We start from the raw sequence: 18813 nt of genomic DNA on the forward strand, positions 1-18813 counted from the left end.
TCTTTTATATCTAATCCTAACAAATTTAAATCCTAATTTTTTTAAAACTAAATAATATCTTTTTCTATCTTAAAATAATATTTAAATTTAAATCAGAATTAATCATGGCAATCAACAAGTCTTCAACTGATGGATGGGGACCACTTGATTCCTTCACTTTGCAGCCTCTAATCTTTGCTTTCTGGGCTAAGAACTGGGTCAAAAGCAGCCCAGAAATCGCTGGGGGCGAATTCTGAGTTTGTAGTACGTCGTGCATGTCGCGCGTACGCGCCAGGTGCGCGTGCGCGCTGATAGACTTTTTGCCAATGTGCTTGTGCGCGTGATGTGCGCGTGCGCGCCCTTAAACGCCAGGTCAATGATGAGCGAATATTTTATACGCTTTTTGGTGGTATTTTCATGTAGTTTTTAGTATGCTTTAGTCACTTTTTAGTATATTTTTATTAGTTTTTATGCAAAAAATCACATTTCTGGACTTTACTATGAGTTTGTATGTTTTTCTATGATTTCAGGTATTTTCTGACTGAGATTGAGGGACCTGAGCAAAAATCTGATTCAGAGGCTGAGAAAGGACTGCATAAATCTGACCTCCCTGCACTCGGAATGAATTTTCTAGAGCTACAAATATCCAATTGACGCACTCCCAATTGCGTTGGAAAGTAGACATCTTGGGCTTTCTAGAAATATATAATAAGCCATACTTGGCCCGAGATTTAATAGTGAAAACTGGCGTTAAAACGATAGCTTAATACCCTTTTCTGGCGTTCAATGCCAGAACTGGCATAAAAGTTGGAATTAAACGCCCAAACTGGCACCAAAGCTGGCGTTTAATGCTAGGAATAGCCTATGCACGTGAAAGCTTCAATGCTCAGCCCAAACACACACCAAGTGGGACCCGGAAGTGGATTTCTACACTATCTATCTTAGTTTACCCATTTTCTATAAACCTAGGTTACTAGTTTAGTATAAAAACTACTTTTAGAGATGCATTTTGTACCTCATGACATTTTACATCTGAATTTTGTATCTTCTACAGCATGAGTCTCTAAACTCTATGATTGGGGGTGAGGAGCTCTGCTGTGTCTCAATGTATTAATGCAATTACTACTGTTTTTCATTCAATCACGCTTGTTTCTATTCTAAGATATTCATTCGCATTTCAACATGATAAATGTGATGATCCATGACACTCATCACCATTCTCAACATATGAATGTGTGCCTGACAACCACTTCCATTCTACCTTAGATTGAATGGGTATCTCTTGGGCTCCTGGTTCATGAGTTTGATTGCATCTCCGGACAACAGAGCATTCAAATCCGTGAGATCAGAGTCTTTGTGGTATAAGCTAGAATCAATTGGCAGCTTTCTTGAGATCCGGAAAGTCTAAACCTTGTCTGTGGTATTCTGAATAGGATGGGAAGGGATGACTGTGCTGTGCTTCAAACTCATAAATGTTGGGCGCATTAACAGTGTGCAAAAGAATCAACGGATTCTATTCCAACACAAATGTGAACCGACAGATGATTAGCCATGTACATGGACCATTTTCACTGAGAGGACGGCGGGTAGCCATTGACAACAGTGATCCACCATCATACAGCTTGCCATGGAAGGAGTCTTGCGTGCGTGAAGAAGAAGATATTAGGAAAGCAGAGATTTAGAAGACAGAGCATCTCTAAAACCCCAATCTGTTCTCCATTACTGCATAACAAGTACTCTTTATTTCATGTTCTTTTACTTTCTGCAATTAAAACTAAGAATCATTATTGATATCCTGACTAAGAGTTACAAGATAACCATAGCTTGCTTCAAGCCGACAATCTTTGTGGAATCGACCCTTACTCACGTAAGGTGTTACTTGGACAACCCAGTGCACTTGCTGGTTAGTTGTGCGGAATTGCAAAAGTGTGATTGTGATTTCGTGCACCAAGTTTTTGGCACCGTTGCTGGGGATTGTTCGAGTTTGGACAACTGAAGGTTCATCTTGTTGCTTAGATTAGGAAAAAATTTTCTTTTTGGTTTATAGTCACTAAATTTGAGTCTTCTATTTTCTATTCAAAAATTTTTCAAAAATCTTATTTTTCTTTACTAATTTTTCATTTTTTCTTTGAGTTTAGTTTCATGTTTTAAGTTTGGTGTCCTTTGCGTTTTTATCTTATATATTTTTGAATTATTAGGGTCCAAGGTATAAAATTTTTTAAGTTTGGTGTCCTTTATTGTTTTTATTTTTCTTAAAAATTTTCAAAATTTGTTCTTGGTGTTCATCTTGATCTTCAAAGTGTTCTTGGTGTCCATCTTGACATTCAAAGTTTTCTTGTTTGCTTTCCTTGTTTTAATCTAAAAAAATTCTAAGTTTGGTGTCACTTTGTTGTTTTTCTCTTTCGTCATTAAATTCAAAGAAAAAAAATAAAAAATATCCTTTCCTTTAATTGGTCATAATTTTCGAATAAATTCGGATTGATTTAGTCAAAATTTCAATTTTAAAAATTCTATCTTCTTAAATATTTTTCAAAATAAAATCCTTTTTTTATTTATTTTTATTTTTTAATTTTTTCGAAAATCTTTTAAAATATTTTTTTAATTAATTAATTATTTTACTTTTCAAATTTTCTTTTATTTACTTTTCTAATTTTCGAAAATTTTGTTTGATTTTTTTCTATTTTATTTTATTTTAATTTTGTCTCACATCATCTCCCTTTCTCCATCATGGACCTAAGTGGGAATGAACAGTCCAGAAGGACTCTGGGATCATATGCTAATCCCACTGCTGCTTCATATAGGTGTAGTATCTGTATACCCTCCATCAAAGCTAGCAATTTTGATCTAAGACCCCAGCTCATTATCATGGTGCAGCAAAATTGCCAGTATTCTGGTCTTCCACAGGAAGAACCTACTGAGTTTTTGTCATAGTTCTTATAAATTGCTGACACAGTACGTGATAAGGAAGTAGATCAGGATGTCTACAGATTATTACTATTTCTATTTGCTGTAAAAGATCAAGCTAAGAGGTGGCTAAATAACCAACCCCCAAAAAACATAAGAACATGGAAACAGTTATCAGACAAATTCCTGAATCAATATTTCCCTCCAAAAAGGATGACACAGCTAAGGCTGGACATCCAAGGCTTTAAACAAGAGGATCATGAATCCCTTTATGATGCCTGGAAGAGGTACAGAGAGATGCTAAGGAAATGCCCCTCTGAAATATTTTCAGAGTGGGTAGAAAAAGCCCAGATATCTCTAGACCACTCAGCTGGTAGATCTATACACATGAGAAAAATAATTGAAGAAGCTCAAGAGCTCATAGATACAGTTGCTAGAAATCAGCATCTGTACTTAAATAGTGAGTCCTCCATGAAAAAAGAGGCTAAGGCAGTATCCACTGAACTTAGTCCTTTAGAACAAGTTGCTGAATTCAATCAGCAATTATGTTATCTAACATAACAACTAGCAGAAGTTAAGGAAATGCTACAAGAAACTAAGGATGCTAACCAAAGTATGGAAAAATAATTGAATCAAATAAAATAGCAGTTATCTAGACAAATAACAGAAGAATGCCAAGATGTTCAATTAAGGAGTGGGAAGACATTAAATGTCTCAACTCAAGGCAACAGAAAGTTAATAAAGGAACAACTAATAGAGGATGAGAAAACCACTACCCAAAATTCCTCTGAGGACAGTAAGAGCCCAGAGAGGAATAATTCTGGCGTTCAAATGCTAGAAAAGGGTGAAAAATTGGCGTTAAACGCCCAGTGGATGCCCACTTTTGGCGTTCAAACGCCAGAAAAGGGTGAAAAACTGTCGTTAAATGCCCAGTCCATGTCTAGTTCTGGCGTTCAAATGCCAGAAAAGGGTGGAAAATTGGTGTTAAACGCCCATCCAACCCCTAATCCTGGCGTTCAAACGCCAATGAGGGATCAGACACCTGCAAGTGTTGATAGTAACCCTCCTAAGAAAGCTTCTTCAACCACCTCTATAGGAAATAAACCTGCAGCAACTAAGGTTGAGGAATATAAAGCCAAGATGCCTTATCCTCAGAAACGCCGCTAAGCGGAATAGGATAAACAATTTGTCCGCTTTGCAGACTATCTCAGGACTCTTGAAATAAAGATCCCGTTTGCAGAGGCACTTGAGCAAATACCCTCTTATGCTAAGTTCATGAAAGAGATCTTAAGTCATAAGAAGGATTGGAGAGAAACTAAAAAAGTTTTTCTTACTGAAGAATGCAGTGCAGTCATTCTGAAAAGCTTACCAGAGAAGCTTAAAGTTTCCGGAAGCTTTATAATACTATGCACATTAGAGGGTACTTGTACCAAGACAGCTCTATGTGATCTTGGGGCAAGTATCAACCTAATACTTGCATCCACTATCAGAAAGCTTGGCTTGACTGAAGAAGTCAAACCAACCCGAATATGCCTCCAACTTGTTGATGGCTCCATTAAATATCCATCAGGCGTAATTGAGGACATGATTGTCAAGGTTGGGCCATTTGTCTTTCCCACTGACTTTGTAGTGCTGGAAATGAAGGAGCACAAGAGTGCAACTCTCATTCTAAGAAGACCTTTCCTAGCAACTAGATAAACCCTCATCGATGTTCAAAAAGGGGAGGTGACCCTGAGAGTCAATGAGGATGAGTTTAAGTTGAATGCTGTCAAAGCTATGCAGCATCTAGACACATCAAAAAACTGCATGAGAGTTGATATTATTGACTCCCTGGTGGAAGAAGTCAATATGACTGAGAGTCTCGAATCAGAGCTAGAGGACATCTTTAAAGATGTTCAGCCTGATTTGGAGGAACCAGAGAAAACAGAAGAACCCCTGAAAACTCCTCAGGAAGAGGATAAGCCTCCTAAACCCGAGCTAAAACTACTACCACCATCCCTGAAATATGCGTTTCTGGGAGAGGATGCAACTTTTCTTGTAATCATAAGCTATGCCTTAGAACCACAGGAAGAGAAAGCACTACTTCAGGTGCTAAAGACACACAAGATAGCTCTTGGGTGGTCCATAAGTGATCTTAAGGGCATTAGCCCAACCAGATGCATGCACAAGATCCTATTAGAGGATGATGCTAAGCCAGTTGTTTAACCACAGAGATGGCTAAATCCGGCCATGAAGGAAGTGGTGCAGAAAGAGGTCACTAAATTACTAGAGGCTGGGATTATTTATCCTATTTCTGATAGCCCCTAGGTGAACCCTGTCCAAGTCATCCCAAAAAAGGGAGGTATGACAGTGATTCATAATGAAAAAAATGAACTGGTTCCTACAAGAACAGTTACAGGGTGGCGTATGTGTATTGACTACAGAAGGCTCAATATAGCCACCAGAAAGGATCATTTTCCTTTACCATTCATAGACCAGATGCTAGAAAGACTAGCAGGTCATGACTATTACTGCTTTTTGGATGGCTATTCAGGATATAACCAAATTGCAGTAGATCCTCAGGATCAAGAGAAAACAACATTCACATGTCCATCTGGAGTATTTGCCTACAGAAGGATGCCATTTGATCTGTGCAATGCACCTGCAACCTTTCAGAGATGCATGCTCTCTATTTTCTCTGATATGGTAGAAAAATTTTTGGAAGTCTTCATGGATGACTTCTCAGTATTTGGAGACTCATTCAGCTCCTATCTTGATCATCTAGCACTTGTTCTAAAAAGGTGCCAAGAGACTAACCTGGTTTTAAACTTGAAAAAATGTCACTTTATGGTGACTGAAGGAATTGTCCTTGGGCATAAAATTTTGAACAAAAGAATAGAGGTGGATCAAGCTAAGATAGAGGTAATTGAAAAATTATCACCACCTACCAATGTTAAGGCAATCAGAAGCTTTATGGGACATACAGGATTCTACAGGAGGTTTATAAAGGATTTTTCAAAAATCACAAAACCTCTGAGTAATCTGCTAGCTGCTGATACATCATTTGTCTTTGACACAGAGTGTTTGCAGGCCTTTGAGACTCTGAAGGCTAAGTTGGTCACAGCACCTGTCATTTCTGCACCAGACTGGACATTACCATTCGAATTAATGTATGATGCCAGTAACCATGCTATTGGTGCAGTATTAGGACAAAGGCATAACAAGCTTCTGCACGTCATTTACTATGCTAGCCGTGTTCTAAATGACGCATAGAAGAATTACACAACCACAGAAAAAGAGCTACTTGTAGTGGTTTATTCCATTGACAAGTTTAGATCCTATTTAGTAGGATCAAAAGTGATTGTGTACACTGACAATGCTGCTCTCGAATATCTACTCACAAAGCAGGATTCAAAATCCAGGCTCATAAGATGGGTGTTACTTCTACAAGAGTTTGATATAGAAATAAGAGACAGAAAAGGGACAAAGAACCAAGTAGCTGATCACTTGTCCCGGAAAGAACCAGTAGCAGGGGCGTCTCTTCCCCTGACTGAGATCTCTGAAACCTTTCCAAAGGAGCAACTCTTTGCCATTCAGGAAATACCATGGTTTACAAATATTGCAAACTATAAGGCTGTAAGATTCATACCCAAAGAGTACAGTAGACAGCAAACGAAAAAATTAATTTCTGATGCAAAGTACTACTTGTGGGATGAACCATATCTCTTTAAGAGATGTGCAGATGAAATGATCCGCAGATGCGTGCCTAGAGAAGAAGCACAGAAGATCCTATGGCATTGCTATGGATCACAATATGGAGGACATTTCGGAGGTGAGCGAAGAGCCACAAAAGTCCTCCAATGTGGTTTCTACTGGCCTACCCTCTATAGAGACTCCCGAGAGTTTGTACGTAACTGTGACAATTGCCAGAGAACTGGTAATTTGCCTCACGGTTATGCCATGCCTCAGCAAGGGATCTTAGAAATTGAGTTGTTTGATGTGTGGGGTATTGATTTCATGTGGCCTTTCCCACCATCAAACTCAAACACTTACATTCTGGTGGCAGTAGATTATGTATCTAAATGGGTAGAGACAATTGCCACACCCACTAATAATACTAAGGCAGTGCTGAAGTTCCTCCAGAAGCATATCTTCAGCAGATTTAGTGTCCCCAGAATACTAATTAGTGATGGAGGAACTCATTTATGCAATAAACAGCTTGACTCTGCTCTGATCCGATATAGAATTAACCACAAAGTGGCAACTCCATATTATCCACAGACAAATGGGCAGGCTGAAGTCTCAAATAGAGAACTAAAATGAATCTTGGAACGGACTGTAAGTACCCGTAGAAAGGATTGGGCAAGGAGTCTGGATGATGCTCTATGGGCATACAGAACTGCATTCAAAACTCCTATAGGGACCTCTCCATACCAGCTTGTGTATGGAAAAGCCTGTCACCTGCCAGTGGAATTAGAACACAAGGCCTACTGGGCAACCAGATTCCTAAACCTTGATGCCAAGTTAGCTGGAGAGAAAAGATTGCTCCAGTTGAATGAGCTAGAGGAATTCAGACTCAATGCTTTCGAAAATGCAAAAATTTACAAAGAAAAAACAAAAAGGTGGCATGACAAGAAACTGTCATCTAGAGTCTTTGAGCCAGGATAGAAGGTTCTGCTATTTAACTCTAGGCTCAGATTGTTCCCTGGGAAATTAAAATCCCGGTGGAGGGGACTATATGTGATCACAAGTGTGTCACCATATGGATATGTAGAGCTTCAAGATATTGACAAAAAGTTCATTGTTAATGGACAGAGAGTCAAACATTATCTTGAAAGCAATGTTGAGCAAGAATGCTCAAAACTGAGACTAGACTAAAGCTCAGTAAAAGTCCAGCTAAAGACAATAAAGAAGTGCTTGCTGGGAGGCAACCCAGTCATTAGCAAGGGTTCTTGTTATTTAAATAATAATTATAGGAGTTTGATATAAATTATCTTTAAGGTTAATTGTCAAATGCAGAAGTTTACAGAGTTACAGAAGGATTCAGAACACAAAGCAGAGAATAGGAGCTCACTGGCTCGAAAATGCCAGTAAGAGGCATTTTGGGCATTAAACGCCAGTAAAGATACCATTCTGGGCGTTAAACACCAGAATGGGTACCATTCTGGGCGTTTAATGCCAGAGTTGCAGCATCCTGGGCATTCAGAAAAACGTCCAGTGACAAAGGATTCCTGGCGTTTAACGCCAGCCAAGATACCTGGCTGGGCGTTAAACGCCCAAATTGGCCAACAAATGGGCGTTAAACGCTAGAATGGATACCATTCTGGGCGTTTAACGCCAGAACTGACATGGGGAGGTGATTCTGTTTTCTCTTAAATTTTTTTTCAAATTTTCATGTTTTAATTCATAATTTTCTGCATAAACATGTTACAAATTTTCATCTCTCAAATTCAATTTTCAAAAATTTATTAATCTTCTAAATTCTTTTTAATTTTCTTTCAAAATCCTTTTAAAATATTTTTCAAAAACTCATTTATCTTTTCAATTTCTTTCCAAATCTTTTCCAACTCATCATATCATCTTTTAATTCTTAGATGCATCAACAAAAATTCAGATTTAACTTCTTTATATCTTTTCCATATCTTTTGAATTTTGAAATCTCATCTTTTTCATATCATGATTCATCTTTTACAAATCATATTTCTATCATATCCTTTTCAAAATTTTTGAAACCCACCCCCTTCCTTTTAAATACACGTTCGGCCATCCCCATACCTCCACCATTCGAATCTGTCTCCCCCTCTATTCCTCTCCTTTCCTTGTTTTTTGCTTGAGGACAAGCAAACCTCTAAGTTTGGTGTGTTTTTCTGTGATCACTGAGCAAAACCTCACCAAGATCATGACCCCTAAAGGAAAACAAACTACTTTAAGAGGCAAGAAAGAGAATAATCCAAAACCACTTTGGAATCATAAGAGGTTCTTAACCAAAGAACATGCAGACCATTACCAGAAAATAATGGGTTTAAGGTCAGTGATCCCGGAAGTTAAGTTCAATCTGAAAGAAGATGAATATCCGGAGATCTAAGAACAGATTCGAAACAGAGGTTGGTAAATCCTAGCTAATCCGGAGACAAAGGTGGGAAGAAACATGGTCCAAGAATTCTACTCAAATCTGTGGCTAACAGATAAACAGAGAATGACATGAACTGCCTTCCATACCTTTCGAACTATGGTCAGAGGGAAGACTATTTACTTCCACCTTGACAAAATAAGAGAGGTCTTCAAGCTGCCTCAACTACAAGATGATCTAGAATCCTTTAATAGGAGAATGGTGAGAGTAGATAAGCGTTTGGACTAAGTTCTAGAGGACATATGCCTCTCTGGAACTAAGTGGATAACTAACTCAAAGGGTTTCCCAAACCAACTCAAGAGAGGAGATCTCAAACCAGTCGCTAGGGGCTGGTTGGACTTCATTGGGCATTCTATACTGCCCACTAGCAACCGCTCTGAGGTCACTGTCAAAAGAGCAGTGATGATTCATTGCATTATGCTGGGAAATAAAGTGGAGATTCATCATCTGATTTCTTGTGAGATTTTCACAATTGCAAATAAAAACTCCACTAAAGCCAAATTGGCTTACCCAAGCTTAATATCTCTGCTATGTAAAGATGCTAGGGTAAAGATGGGAGTGGATGAGTTCATCTCAGTCGAGCATCCAATCACTAAAAAGTCAATGGAGGGACAACAAGTACACGACAACTCCATCAAGAGGAGGGCGTAGGAGTTCCTCCCAGAAATCCCTCAAATTGACTATTGGGCCCGCCTAGAAGCATCTGTCACCAAGCTGCAAGAAGCTATGGATCAACTTAAGGAAGAACAGCAAAATCAAAATAGCATGCTCTGTAAGCTGCTTAAGGAACAAGAAAAGCAAGGGCGTGAGCTACATGAGCTGAAGCGCCAGAAGCTCTCCCTTGAGGGACTAGACACCCCACAGATTGAAGGAGCATCCATCTCCCAAAATAAAGGTTGTTGAGTCCTAAACTTAAATCTGTAATAACTTTTATTATTAGAAACCTATCTTAGGAATTACATAAGTATTAGTAATTAGGGTCTTTATTTTTATTTTTATTTTTATTATCTCCAAGTAAGCTATAATTTATTCTTCTCATCATCACTAAACATGAATAAAATAGTAGATTTTCTTTAGAGTAAGGAGGCAATTATTTCAAGTTTTCAATAAGAAAAATTCTAATTATTTTTATGTGGTGGCAACACTTTTTGTCTTTTGAATGAATGCTTGAACAGTGCATATTTTTTATAGTGAAGTTTATGAATGTTAAAATTGTTGGTTCTTGAAAGAATGACGAAAAGAAAGAGAAATGTTATTGATAATATGAAAAATGATAAAATTGATTCTTGAAGCAAGAAAAAGCAGTGAAAAATACAAAGCTTGCAAAAAAAAAAAACAAAAAATAAAGAAAAAGCAAGCAGAAAAAGCCAATAGCCCTTTAAACTAAAAGGCAAGGGTAAAAAGGATCTAAGGCTTTGAGCATTAATGGATAGGAGGGCCCAAGGGAATAAAATCCTGGCCTAAGCGGATAAATCAAGCTGTCCCTAACCATGTGCTTGTGTCATGAAGGTCCAAGTGAAATGCTTGAGACTGAGTGCTTAAAGTCGTGATCCAAAGCAAAAGAGTGTGCCTAAGAACTCTGGGCACCTCTAACTGGGGACTCTAGCAAAGTTGAGTCACCATCTGAAAGGTTCACCCAGTTATGTGTCTGTGGCATTTATGTATCCTGTAGTACTACTGGAAAACAAGATGCTTAGGGTCACAACCAAGACTCATAAAGTAGCCGTTTTCAAGAATCAATATATTAAACTAGGTGAATCAATAACACTATCCTAATTCTGAGTTCTTATGGGTGCCAATCATTCTGAACTTCAAAGGATAAATTGAGATGCCAAAACTGTTCAGGAGCAAAAGCTACTAGTCCCGCTCATCTAATTAGAATCTGAGCTTCACTTAATTAGAATCTTATGTATTGCCTCTTGATTTTCTTTCTACCCTATTTTATTTATCTAGTTGTATGGGGACAAGCAACAGTTTAAGTTTGGTGTTGTGATGAGCGGATATTTTATACGCTTTTTGGTGGTATTTTCATGTAGTTTTTAGTATGCTTTAGTCACTTTTTAGTATATTTTTATTAGTTTTTATGCAAACAATCACATTTCTGGACTTTACTATGAGTTTGTGTGTTTTTCTTTGATTTTAGGTATTTTCTGGCTGAGATTGAGGGACTTGAGCAAAAATCTGATTCAGAGGCTGAGAAAGGACTGCAGATGCTGTTGGATTTTGACCTCCCTACACTCGAAATGGATTTTCTGAAGCTACCTACGTCCAATTGATGCGTTTCTAATTGCGTTGGAAAGTAGACTTCTTGGGCTTTCTAGCAATATATAATACGACATACTTGGCCCGAGATTTGTTAGTACAAACTGGCGTTTAAACGCCAGCTTAATACCCTTTTCTAGCGTGCAACGCCAGAACTAGCATAAAAGTTGGAGTTAAATGCCCAAACTGGCAACAAAGCTGGAGTTTAACACCAGGAATAGCCTATGCACGTGAAAGGTTCAAGGCTTAGCCCAAACACACACCAAGTGGGCCCCAAAAGTGGATTTCTGCATATTTATCTTAGTTTACCCATTTTCTGTAAACCTAGGTTACTAGTTTAGTATAAAAACTACTTTTAGAGATGCATTTTGTACCTCATGACATTTTACATCTGAATTTTGTATCTTCTACAGCATGAGTCTCTAAACTCCATGATTAGGGGTGAGGAGCTCTGCTGTGTCTCAATGGATTAATGCAATTACTACTATTTTTCATTCAATCACGCTTGTTTCTATTCTAAGATATTCATTCGCATTTCAACATGATAAATGTGATGATCTGTGACATTCATCACCATTTTCAACCTATGAACGTGTGCCTAACAACCACTTCTGTTCTACCTTAGATTGAGTGGGTATCTCTTGTGCTCCTAGTTCATGAGTTTGATTGCTTTTCCTGACAGTAGAGCATTCAAATTCGTGAGATCAGAGTCTTCGTGGTATAAGCTAGAATCAATTGGCAGCATTCCTGAGATCCAGAAAGTCTAAACCTTGTCTTTGGTATTCTGAGTAGGATCTGGGAAGAGATGACTGTGATGAGCTTCAAACTCATAAATGTTGGGCACAGTGACAGTGTGCAAAAGAATCAATGGATTCTATTCCAACACAAATGAGAACCGACAGATGATTAGTGATGAGCGGATAATTTGTATACTTTTTGGCATTGTTTTTAGTATGTTTTTGATATGATATAGTTAGTTTTTAGTATATTTTTATTAGTTTTTAGTTAAAAATCACTTTTCTGGACTTTACTATGAGTTTGTGTGTTTTTCTGTGATTTCAGGTATTTTCTGGCTGAAATTGAGGGACCTGAGCAAAAATCTGATTCAGAGACCAAAAAGGACTGCAGATGCTGTTGGATTCTGACCTCCCTTCACTCGAAGTGGATTTTCTGGAGCTACAGAAGCCCAATTGGCACGCTCTCAACGGCGTTGGAAAGTAGACATCCTGGGCTTTCCAGCAATATATGATAGTCCATACTTTGCCCAAGATTTGATGGCCCAAACCGGCGTTCAAAGTCACCTCAAGAAATCCCAGCGTTAAACGCTGGAACTGGCACCCAAATGGGAGTTAAACGCCCAAACTGGCACCAAAGCTGGCGTTTAACTCCAAGAGGAGTCTCTGCACGAAATTTGCTTCGTTGCTCAGCCCAAGCACACACCAAGTGGGCCCGGAAGAGGATTTCTATGTCATTTACTTATTTCTGTACACCCTAGGCTACTAGTTTCTTATAAGTAGGACCTTTTACTATTGTATAGAAATCTTTTGATCACTTTTAGATCTCTAGATCATCTTTGGACAGTTTAGTTCTTAGATCATTGGGAGGCTGGCCATTCGACCATGCCTAGACCTTGTTCTTATGTATTTTCAACGGTGGAGTTTCTACACACCATAGATTAAGGTGTGGAGCTCTGCTGTACCTCGAGTATTAATGCAATTACTATTGTTCTTCCATTCAATTCCACTTGTTCTTTTACCAAGATATCACTTGTTCTTCAACATGATGAAGGTGATGATTGACGCCCATCACCATTCTCACTCATGAACAAGGTGACTGACAACCATTCTTGTTCTACACGCATTTGAGGCTTAGTGAATATCTCTTGGATTTCTGATTGCACGATGCATGGTTGATCGCCTGACAACCGAGTGCTCGCCTGACAAACGAGCCAGCCATTCCGTGAGATCAGAGTCTTCGTGGTATAGGCAAGAACTGATGGCAGCATTCAAGAGAATCCGGAAGGTCTAACCTTGTCTGTGGTATTCTGAGTAGGATTCAATGATTGAATGACTGTGACGTGCTTCAAACCTGTAACCTACTGGGCGTTAGTGACAGACGCAAAAGAGTTATTCTATTCCGGTAGGGGAGGGAACCAAACCGGTGATTGGCAGTACTGTGACAGAGTGCGTGCATTAGCTTTCACTGCGCGGATGGGAGGTAGCTGCTGACAACAGTGAGACCCTACACGAGCTTGCCATGGAAAGGAGTAAGAAGGGTTGGATGAAGGCAGTAGGAAAGCAGAGAGACGGAAGGGAAGGCATCTTCATACGCTTGTCTGAAGCTCTCACACCAATGATATACATAAGTATCACTATCTTTATCTTTTATATTATTTTCGTTCATCACCATATACATCTGAGTTTGCCTGACTAAGATTTACAAGATGACCATAGCTTGCTTCAATACTAACAATCTCCGTGGGATCGACCCTTACTCACGTAAGGTTTATTACTTGGACGACCCAGTGCACTTGCTGGTTAGTTGTGCGAAGTTGTGTAATGCCATGGTATTGAGCCACCAAGTTCTTGGAGCCATTACCGGGGATTATGAGAGTTGTGAAAAAGTATAGTTCACAATTTCGCGCACCAAGTTTTTGGCGCCGTTGCCGGGGATTGTTCAAGTTTTGAGCAAGCTTTTGGTAACATCAGTGCCAATATCCGGCAACAACATCAAGTTGTTGGTGTTCTTGCCCGGGATTGTTTAGGCTGGACAACTGACGGTTCATCTTGTTGCTTAGATTAGGTATTTATTTTTTTTTCGAAATTCTTGAAGACGAATTCTAGAGTTTCATGATGATTTGTTGAAATCTGGCTGGCTGAGAAGCCATGTCTAATCTGATTGGACCGAGGTTTCAACTTATCACCACAAGAGCTTGTTGATTTTCATCAATTCTGCTTTTTGAGCAGTGATCTGCTAAGGCTTGGCTGACCTTTGGTCATGTCTAGTGTTTTGGACCGAAGCTTTCCTTGAAAGCTTGACTGGCTGTGAAGCCATGTCTAATTCCTGGACCGGAGTCTTAGACTAACATTGCACTGATTCCTGGAATTCTCATTAAGAATTTTGATGTTTTCACTTAATTTTCGAAAAATACAAAAAAATTTACAAAATCATAAAAACCAAAAATATTTGATGCTTCTTGCTTAAGTCTAGTGTCTCATCTTAAGTTTGGTGTCAATTGCATGCATTCATTCATGTGTCTTAAGGATCTTCAAGTACTTCTTGATGATTTTTATGTTCTAATCTTTGAACTCTATTGACTTGAAGTATTTTGTGTGTCTCATATGCATTCTCATATTATTAGTGTCAGTAGTATACAAACTGCTAAGTTTGGTGTCTAGCATGCATTGTTATTTGATTCTTGTTGCATTTTGATTATTAAAAATCCAAAAAATATTTTTAATTTGTGTCTTTTCAAGTCAATGATGCAAAGAATTGAAGATTCAGAACATGTTGCAGAGGAATTATACAGAAAAAGCTGAGCATTCAAAAATGCCCAGTGAAGAAGGCAGACTGGCGTTTAAACGCCAGCCAGGGTACCTGGTTGGGCGTTTAACGCCCAAAAAGGTAGCATTTTGGGCGTTAAACGCCAGAATGTATACCATTCTGGGCGTTTAACGCCAGGATGGTGCTAGGAGGAAGATTTTGTTTTCAAATCAATTTTTTTTCAAGTTTTTCAAAATCAAATCTTTTTCAAATCATATCTTTTCAATCAAATGTTTTCAAAATCAATTTCTTTCCTTTTTCAAAGATACTTACTAACAATTAATGATTTGATTGAACATCTCAAATTTGTTGCCTTTTCTGTTGAGAAAGGTTTTTATGTTTGAATCATATCTTTTCTTGTTAGGCAAGTCATTAATTTTTAAAATCAAATCTTTTCAAATTGTTTTCAAGTCATATCTTTTAAAATTGTTTTCAAATCATATCTTTTCAATCAAATGTTTTTAAAACCAATCATATCTTCTTAACCACATCTTTTTCAAAATAGTTTTCAATCAAATCTTTTTAACTTCTAATTTCAAATTCTTTTTCAAAAATCACTTGATTTCTTTTTCACTTTTTTTTCGAAAATCAATTAATGTCTTTCAAAAATGTTTTCAAAATATTTTAATTAATTTTCGAAAAATTACTTCCCTCCTTCTCACATCCTTCTATTTATGGAGTACCACTCCTTCTCAATGCACAAATTCGAACCTTATCTATTAAAAGTTCGAATTCTCCTTCTCCTTCTTCTTTCTATTTCTCTTTTCCTCTGACACCTAAAGGAATCTCTATACTGTGACATAGAGGATTCCACATCTTCTTGTTCTCTTCTCTTTCATATGAGCAGGAGCAGAGACAAAGGCATTCTTGTTGAAGCTGATCCTGAACCTGAAAGGACCTCAGAAAGCTAAGAGAAGCCAAAGCACAACTCTCTTTAGAGGACCTGACCGAATTCTTCAAAGAAGAAGAGCACATGGCAGCCGAAAACAACAACAATGCCAACAATGCAAGGAAGGTGCTGGGTGACTTCACTGCACCTACTCCCGACTTCTATGGGAGAAGCATCTCTATCCCTGCCATTGGAGCAAACAACTTTGAGCTTAAGCCTCAATTAGTTTCTCTAATGCAACAGAATTGCAAGTTCCATGGACTTCCAATGGAAGATCCTCATCAGTTCTTAGCTGAATTCTTGCAAATCTGTGACACAGTCAAGACTAATGGGGTTAACCCTGAGGTCTATAGACTGATGCTATTCCCTTTTGCTGTAAGAGACAGAGCTAGAATATGGTTGGATTCTCAACCTAAAGAAAGCCTGGACTCTTGGGAAAAGCTAGTCAATGCCTTCTTGGCAAAGTTCTTTCCACCACAAAGATGGAGTAAGCTTAGAGTGGAAGTCCAAACCTTCAGACAGAAGGATGGAGAATCCCTCTATGAAGCTTGGGAAAGATACAAACAATTAATCAGAAAATGTCCTTCTGACATGCTTTCTGAATGGAGCACCATAGGAATCTTCTATGATGGTCTCTCTGAACTATCCAAGATGTCCTTGGATAGCTCTGCTGGAGGATCTCTTCATCTGAAAAAGACGCCTACAGAGGCTCAAGAACTGATTGAAATGGTTGCAAATAACCAATTCATGTACACTTCTGAAAGGAATCCTGTGAACAATGGGACTAGTCAGAAGAAAGGAGTTCTTGAGATTGACACTCTGAATGCCATATTGGCTCAGAACAAGATATTGACTCAACAAGTCAATTTGATCTCTCAAAGTCTGTCTGGAATGCAAAATGCACCAAACAGTACTAAGGATGCTTCATCTGAGGAAGAAGCTTATGATCCTGAGAACCCTTCCATGGAAGAGGTGAATTACCTAGGAGAACCCTATGGAAATACCTACAATTCTTCATGGAGAAATCACCCAAATCTCTCATGGAAGAATCAAGAGAGACCTCAACAAGGTTTCAATAACAATAATGGTGGAAGAAACAGGTTTAGCAATGGCAAGCCTTTTCCATCATCTTCTCAGCGACAGACAGAGAGTTCTAAGCAGAATACTTCTGACTTAGCAACAATGGTCTCTGATCTAATAAAGTCCACTCAAAGTTTCATGAATGAAACAAGGTCCTCCATCAGAAATTTGGAAGGACAAGTGGGTCAGCTGAGCAAGAAGGTTACTGAACTCCCTCCTAGTACTCTCCCAAGTAATACAGAAGAAAATCCAAAAGGAGAGTGCAAAGCCATAACCATGGCCGAATATGGAGAGGAAAGAGAGGAGGTGGACGCCACTGAGGAAGACCTCAGTGGGCGTGTACCAATCCCCTCTGAGTTCCTCAATGAGGAACAATGGGAATCTGAGGCTCAAAATGAGACCATAGAGATTCCATTGGACTTACTTCTGCCATTCATGAGCTCTGATGAGTATTCTTCCTCTGAAGAGGATGAGTATGTCACTGAAGAGCAAGTTGCTAAATACCTTGGAGCAATCATGAAACTAAATGACAAGTTATTTGGAAATGAGACTTGGGAGGATGAACCTCCCTTGCTCACCAAAGAACTGGATGACTTGTCTAGGCAGAAACTGCCTCAAAAGAGGCAGGATCCTGGGAAGTTTTCTATACCTTGTATCATAGGCACCATGACCTTCAAAAAGGCCTTGTGTGACTTAGGGTCAAGTGTGAACCTCATGCCTCTCTCTGTAATGGAGAAGCTAGGGATCTTTGAGGTACAAGCTGCAAAAATCTCACTGGAGATGGCAGACAACTCAAGAAAACAAGCTTATGGACTTGTAGAGGATGTTCTGGTTAAAGTTGAAGACCAGTACATTCCTACTGATTTCATAGTCCTAGAGACTGGGAAATGCATGGATGAATCCATCATCCTTGGCAGACCCTTCCTAGCCACAGCAAAGGCTGTGATTGATGTTGACAGAGGAGAGTTAATCATTCAAGTGAATGAAAAATCCTTGGTGTTTAAGGCTCAAGGATATCCCTCTGTCATCATGGAGAGGAAGCATGAAGAGCTTCTCTCAAAACAGAGCCAAACAGAGCCCCCACAGTCAAACTCTAAGTTTGGTGTTGGGAGGCCACAACCAAACTCTAAGTTTGGTGTTGAACCCCCACATTCAAACTCTGAGTTTGGTGTTGGGAGGTTCCAACACGGTTCTGAGCATTTCTGAGGCTCCATGAGAGCCCTCTGTCAAGCTACTGACATTAAAGAAGCGCTTGTTGGGAGGCAACCCAATGTTTTATAATTAATTATTTTCTTTTATTATTTTATCTTTTTTGTAGGTTGATGATCATAAGAAGTCACAAAAACAATGAAAAAAGCAAAAACAGAATGAAAAACAGGAAGAAAAACAGCACACCCTGGAGGAGAAGAAGCTGGCGTTCAAACGCCAGTAATGCTAGCTGTTGGGCGTTTAACGCCCAGTCTGGCACCCTTCTGGGCGTTTAACGCCAGAAAGGGGCACCAGACTGGCGTTAAACGCCAGTAAAGGGCAAAAACCTGGCGTTAAACGCCAGGAATGGGCACCAGCCCGGCGTTTAACGCCAGAAATGGCTCAAAACGTGATTTTGAGCAACATTTGGTGCAGGGATGACTTTTCCTTGACACTACAGGATCTGTGGACCCCACAGGACCCTACCATCACTCTCTCTCTTCTTCCCCCATTCACCAATCACCTCAACACCTCTTCCCCAAAAACCCCTCACCTATCAAATCCCATCTTTCTCTTCACCACTCACATCCATCCTTCATAAATCCCCACCAACCTCACCCTTCAAATTCAAACCACTTTCCCTCCCAAACCCACCCTCCATGGCCGAACCATATCACCCCCTCTCTCCTATATATACCCTTCTTCAACCTTTCATTTTCACACAACCTAAACACCCTTTCTTCCCCCTCTTTGGCCGAATACACCACCATCTCCCTCTTCTTCATTTCTTCTTCTTCTACTCCCTTCTTTCTTCTTTTGCTCGAGGACGAGCAAACATTTTAAGTTTGGTGTGGTAAAA

At 39.1% G+C, this 18813-nt stretch overlaps 1 non-coding gene across 1 annotated transcript; it reads right to left on the reverse strand.

Annotated features, from left to right (window-relative positions):
- Positions 1-16175: 16175 nt before the first annotated feature.
- LOC130953723 (small nucleolar RNA R71) lies at positions 16176-16283 on the reverse strand. Its single transcript, XR_009075885.1, has one exon. It is a non-coding gene; the product is annotated as a small nucleolar RNA R71 (small nucleolar RNA).
- Positions 16284-18813: the final 2530 nt, after the last annotated feature.

This window comes from Arachis stenosperma, chromosome 9 (assembly GCF_014773155.1).
Source record: "Arachis stenosperma cultivar V10309 chromosome 9, arast.V10309.gnm1.PFL2, whole genome shotgun sequence".
NCBI classification, from domain to species: Eukaryota; Viridiplantae; Streptophyta; class Magnoliopsida; order Fabales; family Fabaceae; genus Arachis; species Arachis stenosperma.